Genomic DNA, 19,619 nt, shown 5'->3' with positions numbered 1-19,619 from the left:
TATTTTTCAAATAAAAGACCCCTTTGAGGTTTTCTATATATGGAAGAATTCCTGAGGTCATCTATATACACAAGAGGCCTCAAAGCCTTATATACGTAAAAGACTCCATAAGGTTGTCCTTGAAGTTCTTCTATATATGGAAGATCCCTTCAGGTTATCATTATTAAAGACCCCTTATGATCTTCTACATGTTAAAGACCTTTTGAGCTACTTTATATATCGGAACCCCTTGAGGTGTCTTACATATGAATAATCTTGTGATGTCCTAATACGCCAAATACGTCTTCTTCATATTGAAGACGCCTTGAAGTCTTCTATACATCAAATACCCCTTGAGAACTTCTATATATCGAAAACTACTTGAGGCCTTCTATATTTTAAATACCCTTTGAGAACGTCTATATATCGAAAACTACTTGAAGTCTTCTGTAAGAAACTTTGAGGTCTTCTACGCATGGAAAAGGTTTTCCATATATAGTAAAACCTCGTGAAGTCGTCTGTACAACGAAGACCCCTTAATATTTGTAATTTTTCATACGGCTCTAGAAGTCTATATCGTAGATCTCTTGAGATCTTCTATATCTAAGAAGACCTTGAAGAGTATATCGAAGACATTGACAAAATATCACTTTATTCCCCTATAGATAAAGATTTCAAATGAATTTCTCTAAAACTATTACTGTTCTTCTTCCCATTAAACCCAGTGTTTTCCCTACCTCTGCCCCATCATCTCTCCCTCTCTTTTTCTCTTACGGACCTAATTAAATATATCACCTTTTCTCTAACTCCGTCCTATACGGATAACAGTTAAATAATGTAATTTACAATAAATATTAATTTGCCGAGCTTCTTTGTGGAATGACATTTGATTGTTACGTTGCTTGTCTTCTCCCCTCTCCCAAAATGTCATGTATATGCATGCATATCTGTGTGTGTGTGGATGCGAGTCTCACAGTCCATCGTCACATCGGTTCGTATTCATGGTGACGACAACAACGTTGAGTACACTAATGCACCTAACGCCAAAAGATCCCCCACGTCCCAGTAATCAACAACAGTGGAGCATACCAAACTAATACACACAGAAACCTTTCTGCCAAGAAGCTTTTCGCGCTCTCTCTCTCTCTTTTACACACACACTTTTTTCAACTCCTCTGTGGCTCATCATGCTATGAGAGGGGGAATTGTGAGTAACATTTTTGGTTTTTGCAAAAATGTTTTTGGGAGACAATTTTACAAAGAGCCATACCATGCCCTATTTTTTTTTTTTGCATTATGGCTATGTGTGTGTGTGTTTGTGGATTTTAGTAGAGGACACAAAGAGTAATGGACAAAAAAATTCGCAAACATGCTTTACTGTGGCTCCATCGACCGACAACATCAGCATGTGCGGTACTGTGCACACTGCACATCCAAGTTCTCCCCCATCAACACACATTGTATCATGTTGTGTTTGCTTATCGCCCATTCTATTCTATATGTTTTGTCGTTGTTTCTCTTCATACATTCATTCATTCGTTTCTTTCTTTCTTTCTTTATTCATTTTTGTTTAATTTTGCAACAACGTTCCTGTATTAGAATCCACTTGAAAGAGAGGCATTTTTTTTTTTGGTGTTTATTTTTATAGAATCCACATAGCCAGCCAGGCAATGAACCATATTACTCTTGACTGTTATTGTTGTACTTGTTTAATTTCCAAATGGGAGTGTTCCATACCTAGTACATTGAAATATTTGAGATTGATGATGACGATGAGATAGATGACCAAACCTCTGAAATGCCAAAATGATCGTTCGGCCGACCAGTCTGCTTGCCTGCCTGCCAGTGTTTAGAAACAACAATAAAACAGAAGAGCAAAGCAATAAATTCGCAAAAAGCTCTCTGCCAAAATAAGAAAAAAATGCTGTGTGTGTTCTTTTCAAATGCTGGAATGTGTTGTTCGATTTGTGATTGTGTGTCTGTGTGTGTGATGATATTTTTGTTCAATCCCCCTTTTGTTGTGCAAATTCTTATAATGCTGCTAATAGTTTTTATTTATTTTTTTTTTTTTTGCAAAAATAAAACAATGTGCTACGGCTAGGCTACATAAATATATAAAAACTTTTATCATGATGTCTACTTGGCGGTTTTTGAGACATTTGGCGATTTTCATAGAGAATTTGCCAAATTGGTAAAAGTTGGTAAAAGTTTCAGAAAAACGTAGGAAAAAGAAAATGACCATATGTATTTTATTTATTTTTACTAGACAAGTTTTATGGAGTTTAAAATAGTAGAATTTTGTTTATCAGCTTCTGATTGGGTACTATGCCGAATATGCACTTACCCGTCCCAGTATTCGACATTCAAAGGGTGGAAATTCCTTTTGTTTCGAATAAATTTATTTTGAGATTCTGCATTATTTCAATAGTCAATAGAAGTACACTTTTAATTGTTTGTGTTGAATTTTTAAAATAAGTAAAATAGTTTTTTTTTTTTTTGCAAATTCGGCATATGTTTTTATACCCTCCACCATTCTATGGAGGATATATTAACTTTGTCATATTCATAATAGACCCTAAAAAGTATATATATTCTTGTTCAGCGTAAAATTCTAAGGCGATCTAGCGATGACCGCCTGTCTGTGTGTCTGTTGTAATCACGCTATCTTTCGAACGAATTGAGATAAAAGGCTAAAATTTTGCATACATGCATAGTTTACCAGTGGGCATGCTAAGTTCGTAAATTATTTAAAATTTCGTATTCGAAGTTCGTAATGTGTACTACAGCCTCTAACAACTTTTTTGTATGCAGGTTCAAGTCTTCGTATAGCCCATATATAACGGTACCTCCCGATATTCGGTGTTTTAATGATTTCAGCAACATTATTAACCGGAATCGTTATAAAATTTGTACTGGAAGATCCTAGAGGGTGCTACAACTTATGGCAAAAAAATCTATGCAGGTCTGCGTCTTCGTATATCCTCCATGTGACGGTACCTCCCGATACTCCGTATTTTTCATGATTTTTGTGACATTATTCAGCGTAATTGTAACAAATTCCGTATTTGGAGTTCGTAATGGGTACTACAGCCTATGACAAAAAATTCCGTAAGCAGGTCCATATCTTAGTATTTCGCAATTTTTTTTTTTTTTGAAATTTTTCAATTTCCTTCGAAATGGTGGAGGGTATTAAAAGTTCGGCCCGGCCGAACTTAGCTGCTTCTTACTTGTTTTTTTTTTATATTTCTGATTCGTCCATAACCTATATTAAGGTTAAACATCGCTTAATAGTGAAAAAACGTATTAAGGAGTACCTTTGACAGTTTTTTTTAATTATCCTGGTGATCTTTTTAGTTTTAGCATAGTTACGAGTCCCTTAAATTTGACGTCGCCACTAATTGTCTTCAGAATATATTATCAATCATATTTTCTAAACGAAATTTTATGGGAAGATAACTGGCAATATTTAGTTTTAAAAATGCTATATTATTTGATTTATATGTAAAAATTCCGATCAGATCAATAAATTTTTTTCGCAATAGAATTTTGATATGGGTCTCAGAATACACCAAAATATCCACAAGTTAGCTAAAGTTTATCGCGCGCTTCTTCCATTTTAAGTCAGCTAGATTTTTGTCAATGCATCTAGTAAAAGTAGTAGTTTCGTGCGATTTATGGGCTGTAGGCATCGGCATTCTTCTCCAAAAGATGCTGTGAATTATAACGTAACTGTGAATGGTGAGCACTGCAAGCGATGAGTACTTTTTTTTTTTTGCCCAAAATGCAGGGGACACACGTAGTAACGGATTTATTAAGAGGCGTGTTCGATGAACAATATATTTCACGTTCCGAACCGAATACTGCCTTTGCAGTATTTTTTATGAGGCTGTGGAATTTTGTGCTTTTTTTGGGAAAACTTTCTTTTACTTTTTCAAACATAAATTTAGAAAGGATAACCTTTCCCATTTTAGATAACTACATTTGCCTTTGTATAATGAAATTTTGGCATTTTCCTGGGCATCTATTGCTTTATATACATTTAATTTTTCCACTTCTTAAGGCAGTTTGCTTATTTATTGCTTGCATTTTGTGGTATTTAAACCTTTTTGATGACTCCCTAAAAAGCTGTTTAAAGAAGATGATATACAAGACTCAATGTATTATGTTTTTGCATCTTGAAAACAACAAATGTGAAACATTATCATTTTCAAGGTTAAGCCTTTTTATGAGTGCTTTACTTTAAAATTAAATCAGGTTTATTCATTTCAAAGGAAATTTGAAACTTCTTAAGAAAACGCCCTGTAAACATTTTGTCGGTGTCGTACGCCTTAAAAAAAAAAATAAAACTCAAAACCGTAGGTTTCCGTAATATTATTTGGTTGCAAATTTCAAAAGACGTTAAATTTTTCTTAAATATATGATGTGTCTCTATTTGAACAGATGAATATAAATATTCTTCTAATTCTTAGAGTCTATTTAAAAATGTTTGTATATTTTTTCCCATTCATTTCATTTTTTTAAATTTTCACTATTTTAATCTTTTTTTATTTAATTACATCATTTTTTTTTTTACTTTTCATTTTTTTATTTTAATCTATTTTTTATTTTGGTTTAGCTATTTGAAAACTTCCGCAAAGTTAGTATCACTGTAATGAGAAACATTAAGATTATTTCTCTCCCCGTTTCATTCTTCTCTCAGGAGTAATTTTTTTTTTTCTTATTTTGATATTTTGCAAATAACCCTACTCATGAACTGTACGGGGGGTGCAAACAAACCGAAAAAGTTTGCAAAAATGTTGCCATAGGCATTCAGTGAGAGAGAGAGTGAGTGAGAGAAGAACTTCCTTCCAGAAGAGTATGTGACTCTGCAGTGTTGTTTTGTGAACTTTATATTGCATTTGTGTGAAGTATCTATGAGTCAAGTTTGCCGCTCTTTCTCTCACCCCTAGCTTGGCTGGCTCTCTCGCAAGATTGTGTGCATCGTTGTTTTTTTTTCGTTCTTCGTTTTTGTTTTCCTGTGTGCACAGAACCGAAATGCACACTGCACAAGTGTTGACCGGGTGAGTGAGCGTATGTGTGTGTGTCGGTGAATGCGTATGAGTGTTGTATTTATCATACTGCAGTATTTTTGTGTTTGTGAGCCTGCCATTCCTTTTTAAATGACTTTTTGGTGAGCATAAATTATGGTAGTGTAGAGTAGTTGTTAATGTGTGGAGATGGTTTGTTGGTTGGTGAGTTTTTTGCCTATAAGTGAGGGTCTGCTACTGCTGATAGCTGCCTGGCTGGCTCACCACTGGCTGACTGTGGCTGCGTTTGGGTCTGAGTGCTTTTGCAACGTTATGCCAATTTGTGTTGTTCAACGATAGTGACGACGTGAAGACCGAAACTGTGTGTGCTTAAGCAGACGAGCGTTGAAACCGGTGACGTAGCGTCCGCCATATTACACCGCGGCACTAATCAAAAAAAAATAAAATAAATAAAAAAATTAATTAAAATTTACTCAACAACAAAAAATTATTATTGCAAGCAATTTTAAGAAAATACAAGAAGCAAAGGAAATTTCGGCGAATTCACGTAAAAAAGAAAATTAAAAAGAAGCCTCCTCTCATCGTCTCTTAACAAATTTGCAATATTTATTCGTGATTAATTTCTACTTTCTACTAAAACAAGTGAGAATAAGTTATATATAACCACAACAAAAAAAAATATTTTTAAATAAATATTTAAAAATACACATAGCAAAAAATATTGTGTGTTGAAATTCAAGAAAAGTGCAAAATAATACAACCAATATACCATACATATATATTCATATTCAGTATAGATATATAAGAAAATATTTTTTGCCTGTGATCTCAAAACATAATATAATAATACAATTTTTGTAAATAATTGATAAGCTAACAAAAAAAATAATAATTATTAACAAAAATTAAATACAACTGCAAGTCTTCTCACAACAACAACAAAATAATTCAAAAAGGTAATTTTAAATAAAAAATAAAAAGATCAAATATATATAAAATAAAAGCAGACAATGAACAAGAACCAAAAAGAATAAAACAACAACAAAATAATAAAACTCAAATGCCAACATTTGCCGAACAAACGAGCGACGGTTTTCATCGAGAATTGCAAATTTTTATGCATAAAATCCAACCAACCAACCATACACAGTCATTGTTCGTTCTTTTTTCATACATATATATGTACATCAAGTGTTTGAAGAGGGGAGTACGGCATGAAAGCCTCACTCACTCTCTCACTCTCTATAAAAGTATTAGTAGGCGTCAATATCTAAAAACGAGAAATGCGGGGAGAGAGAACGCTAGAGTATCTGTGTGCTGTTATATTATTTTGATATAAAGAGCAAGAGTAGCCAAGTTGTTGCTGAGAGCAAGACGAGTATGAGTGTGTGCATTGTTGGAACCACAAAGCGAGAGCAGCAAACGAGCAGGCTTGCAAGTGTACTAACTGTTTGTTTGTGTCTCTGTGTAGAATTTTTATAATGCAAAAACCGCACTGCTGCTGCTGCTTGTCATACTACGCACCAATACCAATATAAACAACAAAATTCCCGTTGTTAGTGTTGTTGCTTGATTACACACTCACACACGTAATCCACCTCGCACATCCATATCCGTATTCCTGTATGTGGCTGTGTTGTGTGCGTTTCTGTGTGCATTAAAAGTGCAAATATATTATAAATGATGAAAGAACAGCAAATTAAAATCGAAGCAAAGAGTAGAATAAAGAATAGCAGCAGCAACAACAAACGAATAAATTGTTCAAAAAGCCAAGCAAGAATATAATGAATACCAAGTAAAAAGAAGGTATCGAAGAACCAAATATAAGTAAAGAAGAAATCATATAAAATGTTTTTGTCGCTTGTTTCTTGCCTTCTTTCGTCTTGCTGAACATTATTTGCTCTGACTGTATTGCAAGCAATCTTTGATTGTGCTGCGTTCTTTGTGCCGTGTCTGAGTACGCGCATTGTTTGAATAATGAAAAGACAAGCAATACAAAATCACACGGAAATGAAGTAAAATGTTAAAAGCACAAATTGGTTCAAAGTTTTGACAAATATTTGTAAAAGGGCAATTACGAAAAAATATTAAAAAATCCACAATTATAACTTAAGTGCCAGCCAAAATCTGAAAATTGACCAATATAGTTTTAAAGACATTCTTCCTACAGAATTAAAAAGAAATAAAAAACCATAGATTTTAATAGGATTTGCAAAAGAAGTCCACATTGCATTTTACAATGCTTTTTCGCATACTGTGTTACGAAAGGAAATTTTATTTTAAAAATGGTTTTATCTGCAATATAGCCCAAGATACAATATAACTTAAATGCAAGGATTCCAAGGAATCTTAATCCGGAAATGACAGAAATGTAAATTTTCGAAACGCCGATACACATTTCTTCTATATTTTAGCTTTACTTTCATGATCTGCTGGATTTTCGTTGTAATTATTTTTTAATTATGTTTTGTGGAATTAGTAGCAATCCTAGAATAAATTAAAATAATTAAATTACATTTGAAGTTTGAAATGTTACCCAAACAATGGACTTTTAAAAAAATCTCAAAATTCTTAAAAAATCACAATATTTCTTCATATATATTCTTACATTAAACATTTCTTAAACAAACATCCCTAATTATCCATTTTATTAACGATCAGTAAGTGCCAGCGAAAAGTACATCCTAAAATTTTAGATTCGTTGCTACAGTTCGTGTTAGGCATTTTTACTAATCCAAATTCATAATTTGTTCATTTTGACAACATTTTTAATGAAAACTTCATGCATTGTATTAAACTTTCTAGGGTTTTATGCATTTGCTAGTTTTTTCCTTTTTCGAAAAGAGAAATAGGAAAGTATTTACCTTATTACCTTATTTCACCATAGAACCCAAAACAATCTAGATATTTCTAAAATTGATCCAAGTTTAGTACCTTTCGAACATTTATGGTAAATATTTCCAAAACTACCTCCATATCTCAATTCCAAATACCAACAGAGACCTCAATATCATTCCATCCGTGTCCCTTCACCCAATACCAACTTTCAATTTAGTACTTTTCGTAAAAATATAGAACGCGTTTCCAAAGCACCACCAAATCTCAAACAGAGATACATATAGTAATCAAAATATCAAGTTTCAGAATTTTATCTCGCTCCCTATACCCAATTTATAGGACACATTTCCGAAACCACCTTCATATGTCCAAATTTCCGATTTCAGGCACTACAAGTGCACCCATTACCAAGTTGAACCAAATATAGTACTATTTAGTACTTCTCCAACAATTATGGTACACATTTCCAAAATCACCTCTACATCAATATCAGATTCCGACAGATATCAAATTTCGAAATTCCAGCTCTATCCCTTTTACCTATTGCCAATTTAATACCACTTAATACTTTTGGAACAATTATAGTGCACAATGAAAAAAATACAGTACGAAAACACTATATATTCACCCAATACTAAACTGAACCAAATATAATGCAATTTAGTACTTTTCGTGCAAAACATTTGCAAAACCACCTCTATATCACAAAAAGAGAGCCCGATACAAAATTTAAAAATTCCAGCTTCATCCGCTCACATTTAACCCAACTCTTGCAAATTTACAATTTTACAATTTTGAAACTTTTCATAACCATCAGTGACTCTCATTCCAAATTTCAGAATTCTATCTCATTCCTTTTCGTACCCTTTCAGCAAAATTTTCTTGCCTTATCGCACCGCTACGCACCAAGACTGGCCCTCAATCTAAATTTCAAGATTTGAGCTTCAGCCGTTTCGTTTGGGCGTCCCTTTTCAATCAGTCAATTATTTCACTACTCTTTTTTTCGAGAGAGAGAGAGATAATTCTGATCTAGAAGCGTATATTTTTATCAATCATTTCCTTAATGTCTTTTTTAATTTCTGGGCAATCCTTTGTTGCTTTCGTAACATTTCATATAAAATCCCAAAATTTTACTTTTCATTCATTTCATGTTCTTTGCATGAAACACAAAATTCTTACAAATTTCAATGGATTTCAACGCTTCATTGCAGCAAAAGTTTTTAACCTTGCGGTCATGGAATTTCAATGTAAAAACATATTCATGCAGTATTCTGTTGATTTTGTAATCATATTTAATAAATAAATAAAAACATATGTACATATGTAGCAAATGCATTTCATTTGTAAACAATAAACGCATATCATGCTGTCATCATAAATTTCAACTTTTTGGAATGCAAAAGAGACAAAAGAAATATAACATTCACTCTGACAACAATGGCAAGCAAGAAAATTCTCACCAAGAGGAGGTGTTGGTAGCAATAACGGGTGGCAACGAACGGGCTGGCTGGTTGGCTGACTGGGTATCCAACAGTTTTTCTGTAGAATTTCTATTCTGTCATTATTAATACGAAACCCACATTTTGTGAGCAATATGTCTGCCCTTAGGATAAGATAAAGAGAATTGAAATACAGTTGCCACACTATTTCGCGGTTATGCACTTGACATCGTGAATGCAAAAACGTGTGCACACATACAGACTGACAGACGGCCAGAGAGAGAATTCGTCTATGAAAATGCAATAAAAATGACTATTGTTTGTTCTTTTTTTGCACTTGTTTTCCGTTCTGCTTTTGAGTGCTATTTTCATTGCTTTCATTGTCTATGTGAGCTGTGTGAAATATTAAAAGAAAAAGAAAAAACATCAAAAGATATTTGAGATATTTGAATGTAGAAAAAGCGTTAGCTACACATGTAACACCAACAAAATAGGAGGAAAATGTGGAGAACAATTTCAAATCCACAAATAAAAAACTGTGAAACACATTGTCTCTTTAAGCTGTCACCTTCGTGCCATTTCTTTTCAATTCTTACTTCGTTCTTTTTTTTGTGCAATAGTAACATTAAAAAGAAATGATTTTTCTTCAATCGCACCGGCGGCAGTTCATTTACATTTTGATATTTGAAAACGAGTGGGAATGGCGGCATCATCTATTGAGAAAATGCCTATTACTCATTGATTCTCATTAATCTCTCTTATAATATGGCAATGTGTGGTAGTATGTTGCAATGCTCTTGGGGGCGTATTTTTATTACACAGTTGTGTTCATTATACGCAATTGTTGTAGTGGTAGTTCTTGTAATGCAATTGAATTTTTTTTTAATTATTTAATTAATTTCTTATTAACTAATTTCCAAAAATGAAGTAACTATGTTATTTATTGTTGGAACTATGATCTTACTGGGATGTCAATTGTTATGATTATAAGTTAAAGAGAGAGAGAGAGAGAGAGAGAGAGAGGAAGATAGAAAGTGCTCATGTTCCCAGCAGTCCGCTGGCCATTGCAATTTAATACCCATCCAAATGTATGCGATTTTGTCAATTTTAAAAAAATGAAATAACAGTGGTTAATAGCATACAACTAGCATCCGATTTAGATGAGTCATATTGATATTACTTTGTGAAACAAAATCCATATTAGAATTAAAGAAAAAAATCAAAATATAATAAAATGTGTTCATCGCACTTGCATCCGAATCGGATGTCAATAGATTTCGAACCCCTCTAGAATTCGCTTACAATGTCGGTAGATTTCGTCTGACGGCCTAGGCCATCGCTGTGTAAATGTAAGTAGAAATTGTATATAGGCTTTGGAAGAGTCGCATCTACATTGTCAGTGGTCCTAGTTGGAAGATGTATGTGCCAAAAAATCCGCTGGGTTATGTTAGTGGCGTTTGGTGTTAAATTGAGTGGACATTTTAAATTTTAGAATCTAGTATGAAATAAAATATACCACTAAAAATGTAATATGTGCGTAATAAGATTACAAAATTTTTTTTTTTCAAAATATTAATGATATAAAAATAACATTTGTATAGAAACAAACATATTCTATATACATAAAAGAGTAGTGAAATAACACTAACTGAGAATCAACGCCCAGACGAAACGGCCGAAACTAGAATCACTGTTGCGAAGACGAATGATAAGGCTGGGGTTTTTTTTTTTTTGAAAATTCGTACTAAAAGGGTACGAAAAGTACGAAAATGTACCAAATTGAATTCTGAATTTTGGTATGAGAGTCACTGATGAAGTATACGATGTGCTTGACGTCTGAAATTTAGTATTAGGGTAGCCTGGACATATGTGTACTGTAAGTGTACGTAAAGTACTAAAATGTTTTATATTTGGTATTGGTTGAAGGGATAGAGCTGAAATCCCGAAATTTGATATTGAAGTTTCTGTTATCAGGTGAAGTTTAGAAATTTAGGTGGTTTTGGAAATGTATACTATAATTGCATAAAAAGTACAAAATTTGGAATGGGGAAAAGGTATAGAGCTAAAATTTGATATATATGTCACTGTTAGTGTCTGTGGTTAAGAATATTGAGGTAGTTTTTGATATGCGCCCTATTTTTTTTTTTAGTTACTAAATGGTACTAAATATGGTATTGGGTGATGGGATAGGTCTGAAACCATGGAATTTTATATTTCGATAACTGTTGGTGTCCAGAATTGTGGCAAATAAGTATTAAAATTATACGAAAAGTATTAAATGCAACTGGAATACCGACATTTGATACCGAGATCTTTGTTGGTATCCGATGTTGAGTTCTGGTGGTGGTTTTGCAAATACGTACTATAATTGTTTGAAAATTACTGAATGGTAGGGTTTACATACAGACGTTAAAATATTTTAAACAGAATAACTGGCAAAGGTTTTACACGGCAAATTTCGAAATGAACGATTTTAAAGACTTTTTGGTGTAAACGGTATTATTCTTTCTGAAAAAAAAAAGAAAAGGCTGAATAAGATATAAAACCTTGCCAGCTAGTAATTGAGTGTAGCTACTATCATGGCTCTCTCAGTCGCTTTTGGGTTCCAGAAGAAGTATGGTTGAAAATTGAAACTTAAAGAAACTTACCAGGTCCGAACATAAGTGTGTAAGACAAATTGATAGCTCTTACTGGAATCTATGGGTGGCTCTAGGGGAGACTCAAATGTATTAAATAAATGCTTATGGTGCAGAAACTTTTATAACCTTCATCTGCGACCACAGTTCGGTCAAACTGAACAAATTGTGTATTTTAAGTACTAAAAAGGCCTGACACGAACTATTGGAACGAATCCAAAATTTTAAGCTGATCGTAAATTGTAGCTGTATGGGTAAAATATAGGGTTCTGGGCGAAGCGAGACTAAATGTAACACATTTGAAAAGTTTTTCATTCAAACATAGATAGGTATTAAAAGTGCAGAAACAACATTTGTTGAAAAAATACAAAAGGTTACATTTTTTATTCATATTTTTTACAAAACAATTTCTACAGCCTCCATTCCATATTGTGGAGAGAGCATAAAAACGCCACAAAAATACTCAATTCTCCTGGCCTATCGAAATATTCAACCTTAGTACATTTTCATTTGATGTTTTTTACAGCTTTGTCTCTTTCGAGACCAAAATCAGGAGAGAATTTTATTCTTTTACTTATTTTTCGTTTTTAGATATATATTATCTCAGCATGTGTTCATAATTTGGCGGTTTGCCATTATTCATTACATACATGCATTTACCCATACATATACAGGCAACATGAAGACGACAAGTTGATGGTGGCAACGGCTGGCTACAGTAACAACAAACAACAACACGAACAAAACAAAAAAAAAATACTGCATGTGCATTAAAAGTTTGCCAAATAAAGTTGGGTTTGGGGTGAATGCGACCACTGCTGGCTGCTCCCCAAACATCATCATGACATTGTTGTTTAGTACCCAATCGGTCTTAGAGAGAAAATGGAAAAAGTGTGGATCTTTTGGTCTTCTGTGATTTGGGCTCCAAACAAGAACTTCATGTGCCTGCCAGCCAGCTAGCTAGCTGCTGTATGTAGTCAACGACTTCAATGTGTTTGCAGCAGCCTGGTTGCTACTGTTTTTGTTGTTGAAGTAAAACATGTTTTCTTGTTTTCATCAAAACACACAGAAAAGGAAAAATTGGCGGTTGCTACAACCTACCAGCAGCCAACCCGCCAATGGATGGCTACACCTCGTGTTCGCCAAAACTGTCGTCAGACGTGTTTAATACTTATTATTTAAATGTGAACACACGACTGCAGGCAAGCTCTGCTTATAGCAGCCCCACCAACAAACACACACACACACCCAGCCAACCAACCAACCATCCAACTATCTACATCGCAAACAAGTGCTGTTGGTACGGTTCAAAAAGTATGAGAGAGCGTGAGCGAGGCAGTGCGCCGCCAATGAGAAATGATGTGTTGTGGAGTTTGCAGTGTAAGGTTGGCTTGGTTGGTTGGTATGTAATGTGTTTCTGGTTTGCCAAAAAAAAAAAAAAAAAAAAAGCATTTCGAGGGAAATGGAGCTTTTGATGTATGCGAATGTTTGCAAATACCCCTCTCTCCCCCCCCCCCCTCCTTTTGCACTTCTTCTTTGTGTTCTTTTTTGTGTGTTTTTTTTATAATCACACACCAAAAACGCAGCCAGTCAAAGCATTATGCAGTTTCGCTTCAACTGTGTCTCTGTGTGTGTGTGCTTGCATTTAATCATGTGTGAGTGTGTGTATTTTTAGTAATCACTAACATTTAGTTTTATTAATATATCTCTTGTGTGTTGAAACTGGAAGAATTACATTGGGGATTGATTCATTTCTCTCCTCATAGTTTTTGCTGGGCATTACGATGGGAGCGTGAAAAAAAGGGAGAGAGAGAGAGAGAACTTAATAAATGTAAGCACGTTGTTGGTAGTGTATTGGGGGGTTTATCGTTGTTGGTTTGTTGCCATGCAAACCGTAATTATTAGTTTGCTGTTTAAACTTCCTCCTGCTCCCTACTCCGGCCCGTTTCCCCACTGTGCCCCCCGCTACAAGTGAACGTCATTATTATCATTGCCATCATCTTACAATCATTGCAGTTCTGCGTTTTTTTTTTTTTTTTTTTTGCACAAAAAGCTTTGCCTTGTTGTTTGATCGTTTTGTAGAGTTCTTTTACTCTGAATTCTAAAGCAGCAATGTGATTTTAATGCTTTTCGTTTTTGTTCGGTCGTTTTCCTTTGAAAAGGCGTTCATAATTTAGGGCGTCAAAACGAGTTATACAAATGCAATGACGACTAGCCAGCCAGCCAGCCGGCCGCACCTTTTTCTGTTCTCGTGGTTGGGAGTGCGTACCTAGAGGAGAGTACGGAGGTATATTTCTCCTCATTCATAGCAACTTCAACAATAACAACCCATTTGTGAAATGTGGCAAATCTATGATGAAAGTGTTTCTATTTCCTTTCTCTTAACACAATCTAAATGTAGGCCAGACACTTTTTATAGAAGCAATTAGTTTAATGAGACGACATTCACACTCCAACGCATGCATGTTGCCCACTTACACACACACCCACACAAACCAATGCAGGTTTGTTGTTTAGCAAAAGATTAAAAGAATTTCATTCGAATGACATTTTTTACCAGAAAAAAAAAACTATTTTCGGAACCTAGTACTTTTGCAGACATTTTTTAAGAAGGTTGAACCTAAAAGAAAACATTTTATATATAGGTTGAGATAAAAAACACTGCAATAAAGTCAAACGCCATAATTTTTACATTTTTTTTTTAATTTTATTGAATGAAAGCAAAAAATGTCGGAATAGCATCAAATTTTAGAATAAGTTTCCATTTGTTCGAAATGGTCACCTTTGGCACAAATTATGGCCATCAAACGGCCAACCGTCACACGCTGCCCGAATGCTGCTCTGCGGTATTTTGGCCCATTCCCGGCGAGGCGTTTGCTTGAGGTGATCGACACTTTGGTATTTTTTAGTGCCAACCTTACTTTCCAAAATACTCCAGACACAATAATCCGTAGATTTTGGTGGCGAGGAACCTCATTTTGTAACCATTCTTGGGTGGCTCGTGCTGAGTCCTGATACACTCTCCAGAATATTTTTGCGATAAAAAACTGCTGGATAACGAATGTTTTCTCATCGGAGAAAACCAAATTTGGCAGTTCACCACTTTCGGCCAAACGAAGCAACTCTTTAGCTCTTTTGAGTCTATTTTCTTTCTGTTGCGGTGTAAGTTCTTGCACTTTTAAGATGGCTCTTTTGTCAATATTTGCCGAATGGAATATTGCGATATGTTCAGCTCACGAGCCATTTTTCGGCCACTGCGACGCGGGTTTCGATCAAGTCGTTTCTTTACTTTTCGCACCATTTCTTCCGTCCATTCCTTTGACGTCGGGCTACGCTACCAGTATAACGGTAATGAGCGATGGCACGAGACACAAAAGATTTATTCACATTTAAATGCTGGAGTGCCCTAACGAGAGCCACTTGTGGTTTTCCAGCCAAATACAAAGAAATCACACTATCACGCTTGAATTCCATCACGAATAAGTTTTTTTTCTGGAAAATTCTCACCAAAATGCTTTTGTACACTTGTAAACAATATGATGAGCTGTCACTGGAACAATTTTAACAGCTGTCGGACTAGTGGCTTAGAAATGACAGCAGTCTGAAGTTGATTGCAGTTTTTTCATCTTACCCTGTATTGTCTGCTTTCGATATCTAAACATTTACACACAACCCAGTTTGTTCGTGATGTTCTTTTTACCTATTTTTCTTTCCATTTCAAAATTAAATTAAATAGAACAACTCGTTTTCTCTTTGTCACGATGTCGTCCTCCACATAAAGAGAATCATAAAAAGGCTTAAAATACAAATATTTTATACAATGGCCAAGTCCGTTCTAATGCAGCCAATTCAATTTACCTAATTTTCGGATGCATGCCTTCTTTCATCTGTGCTCGTGTGTGTGTGTGTGTACGGCCTTCTATTTGTGGCCAGAGTTTGTCCACAAATAGGTCAAACATGTGCACAGCAGCAGCCATTGCCTTTTTTTGTTTCCTTTACAGATGGATTACGTTTTTTTCATGGCTGGTTTTTTATAAGGCCACCAGCCGTAGCAGCGGGGCACACACACACACATAAATGCCGGCCAATATCAATTATCATTTACGAAGGATTTTAGCTGCATTGCGAACTGTCAAAAAACAACGATGCAATATTTTTTAACGGTCGTCGTCGTTGTTCGTGGGGCCATGCAACCAACCAGGCATTCTTTTCTCATGCATGAGAGTTGTATTGTGTCGAGGAGAGTGATATAGGGAGAGTGGGGAATTGCTGACTATCCATGTACGTTTGTTGCTGTACTGTACATTGTGGTGCTCTTTGGGCTCTCCATTGTGGGGAGTTGTTGCAAGGCAATAATGTTGGGGGGTGGGGGGATAGATCAAACCAAAAAAAATGGAAAATGTATGGAAGAAACACATAAAACAGATAAAGCTACAACAACGTCAACAATGTGGTATAAATGCACACAAACACACTATGGTATTATCAGATGTACATATGTGTCTGTGTGTTTTAAATCCGCAAAAGTAACACACAAAATTTTGCCGCAGATAAGAGAAATATCAAAGCAACAACGGGGCGACACCACTTGTGCTTTGGGGCAGGCATCAGCCATGCCATGGCAAATGAGTGCATCAGCTGGATTTTTACTTGCATGCATACATACATACATACATACATACAAACGAATGTATTTGTATGGTCGGCCATGATGTACATATTTGCATTTATTTTAGCTACTGTACAAATGAGAATTATTATATGACACATGTTAAAGATTTATCTGCACTCCTTTGTGGTACATAATTGAGAAATACGTATGGGGAAAGATGCCCTCGAGGAGTGGGTCAAAGTTGTGAGATTGGGGAAGTGACGAATGTTAAGGCGCATAATACACGGAAATGCGAATTAGTACGAGGGAGTTGGTTTTATAAATTAGCCCAAGATTTTTTGAAGAAATTAAGTCACATTTATAATAGAAAGTTTTCTTTTCAAGTAAAAGGCAAAAAACTCGTCCTGTTTTTATGCTTTTATATTAGAAGGAACGTTCTGCACTCGGATTAGCGGTGATAATTGTACAATCCCAATAACAATTCCGTGAGAATGTCTCTCCTTCCTTTCCTTCCTTTGTTTGCCATCATAAATAAAAATTGCTCTCGCAAAAAATCCAAAAGAAAATATAGTTTTGTATTTTGCTCCAGAAAAATCTCACTTGCAAAGTTAATGGGAGTTTGCAAAGAAATTATTGAAATATTTCTTACAAAATGCAACCGCCGCGATATAAAAAGTCAGCAATTTTATTGGTTTATTGAAATTTACTGAAAATTGCTTTAAATTTCAGCCACTTTTAAATCTTTTTATCGAACAATTTTAAGGGAGAAGAAATACGCAACGTTTCAAATATGGATTTTTTTGTTTTGAAAAACAATAAATTATACTATATTTGCCATCATTTGTTGATATCTACAGTGTTTTTTAATTCCTTACGCACTTTATTCCTTACACTGATTTAAAACAGTGACCAAGAAACTTTGTTGAAATTGGCCGTTCACGATCGTATTTTCAAACGTATACATTGCTCCACAGGCTTATCAACATTCAACACATATATTCGAATTCTAATATGGGACATTTGTTTATCTATGTTCTTTTTTTATTGAAAAAAAAAAAAAAAAAAACACTTCAAATTTCTACCAATTTGTGCAACAGGGAGCACAAGATACGAAAAGGACCCACTCGCGTTGCTGTCTTCACAAATTATTTATTTTCAATTATTCATGTTTGGAGGAATAATCACTCGAGAAAAATGCTTTCCCGTTTTGAAATTTATTGTGTTTGGTTAATTATCCGGGTAAATCATGATAAAATATACATAAAGGGCCTTATAAAATCCGTAAAACCAACGACCACAATTACGATTTAAATACCTTCATATGATCAATTAAAAATTGCAAAACATGTTAACGTCTCGTGACACAATAATAAGGTGTGCTACCCGATATTATAAATTGGACTCAATGTCAATTAGTGTTCACCTTCATTTACCATTTATTTATTCCTCTTCCTCTCATCTCCTATCGTCAGCCATCGGTATCCTACTTCATTCCCTAGGATTTTCTTTCTTGAGGTTCTTATTCAATATGAAATGTTTTTAATGGCAAAACTATTCACCATATTATTAGAATAGAATTAAATGAAGTTATGTTAATGAGAATGGTAGTTGTTTTACATTTTTAATTAATTATTCTTAGGAACTTAGGCTAAATTTCATAGTGATAAATGACTATGAAAATATCCATCGTAGTTGATCTCATATTATCGACCACTATTGTGATTGAAATACCTCCATACTATCAATTTAGAATTACAATGTATTTCAATGTCCCATGGCACAATAACGGGTGTCCTGCTCGATTTTATGCATTAGATGAATATATGTTAAATAGTGCCTACCTTTATTTGTTTATCTTTCTCATCTCGTATTACCAATCATCAATCTCCTACTTCATTTCTAAGGTTTTCCCATTTTAAGGTCCTTTTTTTAATTACAAAAGAAAAAAAAATGGTTTGAAATTCCAAAAAATATTTGCAAAAAAATGTCACATCCTTTCAATAAATCACAGACACCATGAAGGTTTGGCCAACCGACATTTGTCAGGCAGCCTGTTCAACTCTTTGACGTTGACATTTTTTTTTTTGTCCAAACACCCACCGCACCCCAGTTATAGCTAGGTGCCAGTGATAAACTCTAAATGAAACTGTAACTGTCATCAAAAGTAAGCAAGTACATAGTTGCCAATTGTTACAATTGAAATACTCTGTTGACACCACCGCCCGGATTTCCCGTCCACTGCAAATGAAAAATAATGACACTTGGCTTGGCGCTCATTGCGGCCACATACTAATTAAGGTCGATTATCGTCCGGCAATACTAAATCATGCTCACAAACACACTCACTCATTTGTTTATTCTCCTCTTCTACGCTCTGCAGGTTTATTGATATTTAAATGGCATCCGAACACACACTCTCTGTGGAGACAATTGCAGTTCATTGCAATGATTGATTCTCCCCCATTTATGGCCCAAAATAATATTCTCTGGTCATAAACTATTTTGGCAGGGCTCTGAACATAATTTATGTTTGGCACAACGTTGGTGCTATTTGTGTGTGCCCACCTCACATTTATCTTGCTGTCAAAATTTTTGGGCGAATAATCAATATTGTTTGGTGGAAATAAATTACAGTCTGTTGGTACAAGGCAGGGGTCTGGTGTTTTTTTTTTTCTTATTTTACAAAGTTACAACATCAAGGCAAACATTAATTGAAATATTAAATCAATGAAACAAATATTTTTCAAAAATTAATATTCAAAAAAATTGAGTCCTACTGTTTACGACTTTTCGCTTTTTGGTGAAATCTTTATAAATATGAGAGATAATTTATTTTACGTCATCAACATTTTTTTGACACTAGAATTATCGAATAATATTAAAATTATCGATTTCTATTAAAATTTTCGTATTCTATTAAAATACAAACAAATTTAAAAAAATAGTGTAGGTATATTCATCCCAGACAGTCTCAAGTGCTCATGATTACAGCCGTTGATTAAAGGAAATTTTTCTTTTTTTCTGTTATTCTTAGAAATAAAAAAAATGATTACCACATTTTATAGTTCAGGTTTTTACTTCACTCCTC

The 19,619-nt window shown here is 34.5% G+C and overlaps 1 protein-coding gene across 23 annotated transcripts in view; it reads left to right on the top strand.

The window, feature by feature from the left end:
* LOC101893240 (heterogeneous nuclear ribonucleoprotein R) overlaps window positions 1-19,619 on the top strand; it is a 204,691-nt gene that overhangs the window by 133,532 nt on the left and 51,540 nt on the right. Inside the window, exons 1-2 of one of the 23 annotated variants that reach the window (XM_059131469.1) lie at window positions 5,280-5,648; window positions 5,799-5,962. The exons of 20 other annotated variants lie outside the window; for them this stretch is intronic. The gene's annotated coding sequence lies outside the window, so the exon portion shown is untranslated. Of the gene's footprint in view, window positions 1-5,278; window positions 5,963-19,619 lie in introns of those variants that run through there. 2 more of the 23 variants (XM_059131471.1, XM_020034720.2) reach the window with 2 other exon arrangements.

This window comes from Musca domestica, unplaced genomic scaffold (assembly GCF_030504385.1).
Source record: "Musca domestica strain aabys unplaced genomic scaffold, Musca_domestica.polishedcontigs.V.1.1 89, whole genome shotgun sequence".
NCBI lineage: Eukaryota > Metazoa > Arthropoda > Insecta > Diptera > Muscidae > Musca > Musca domestica.
The sequence above is the reverse complement of the archived record's forward strand: the minus strand, read 5'-3'. Positions and strand labels throughout refer to the sequence as shown.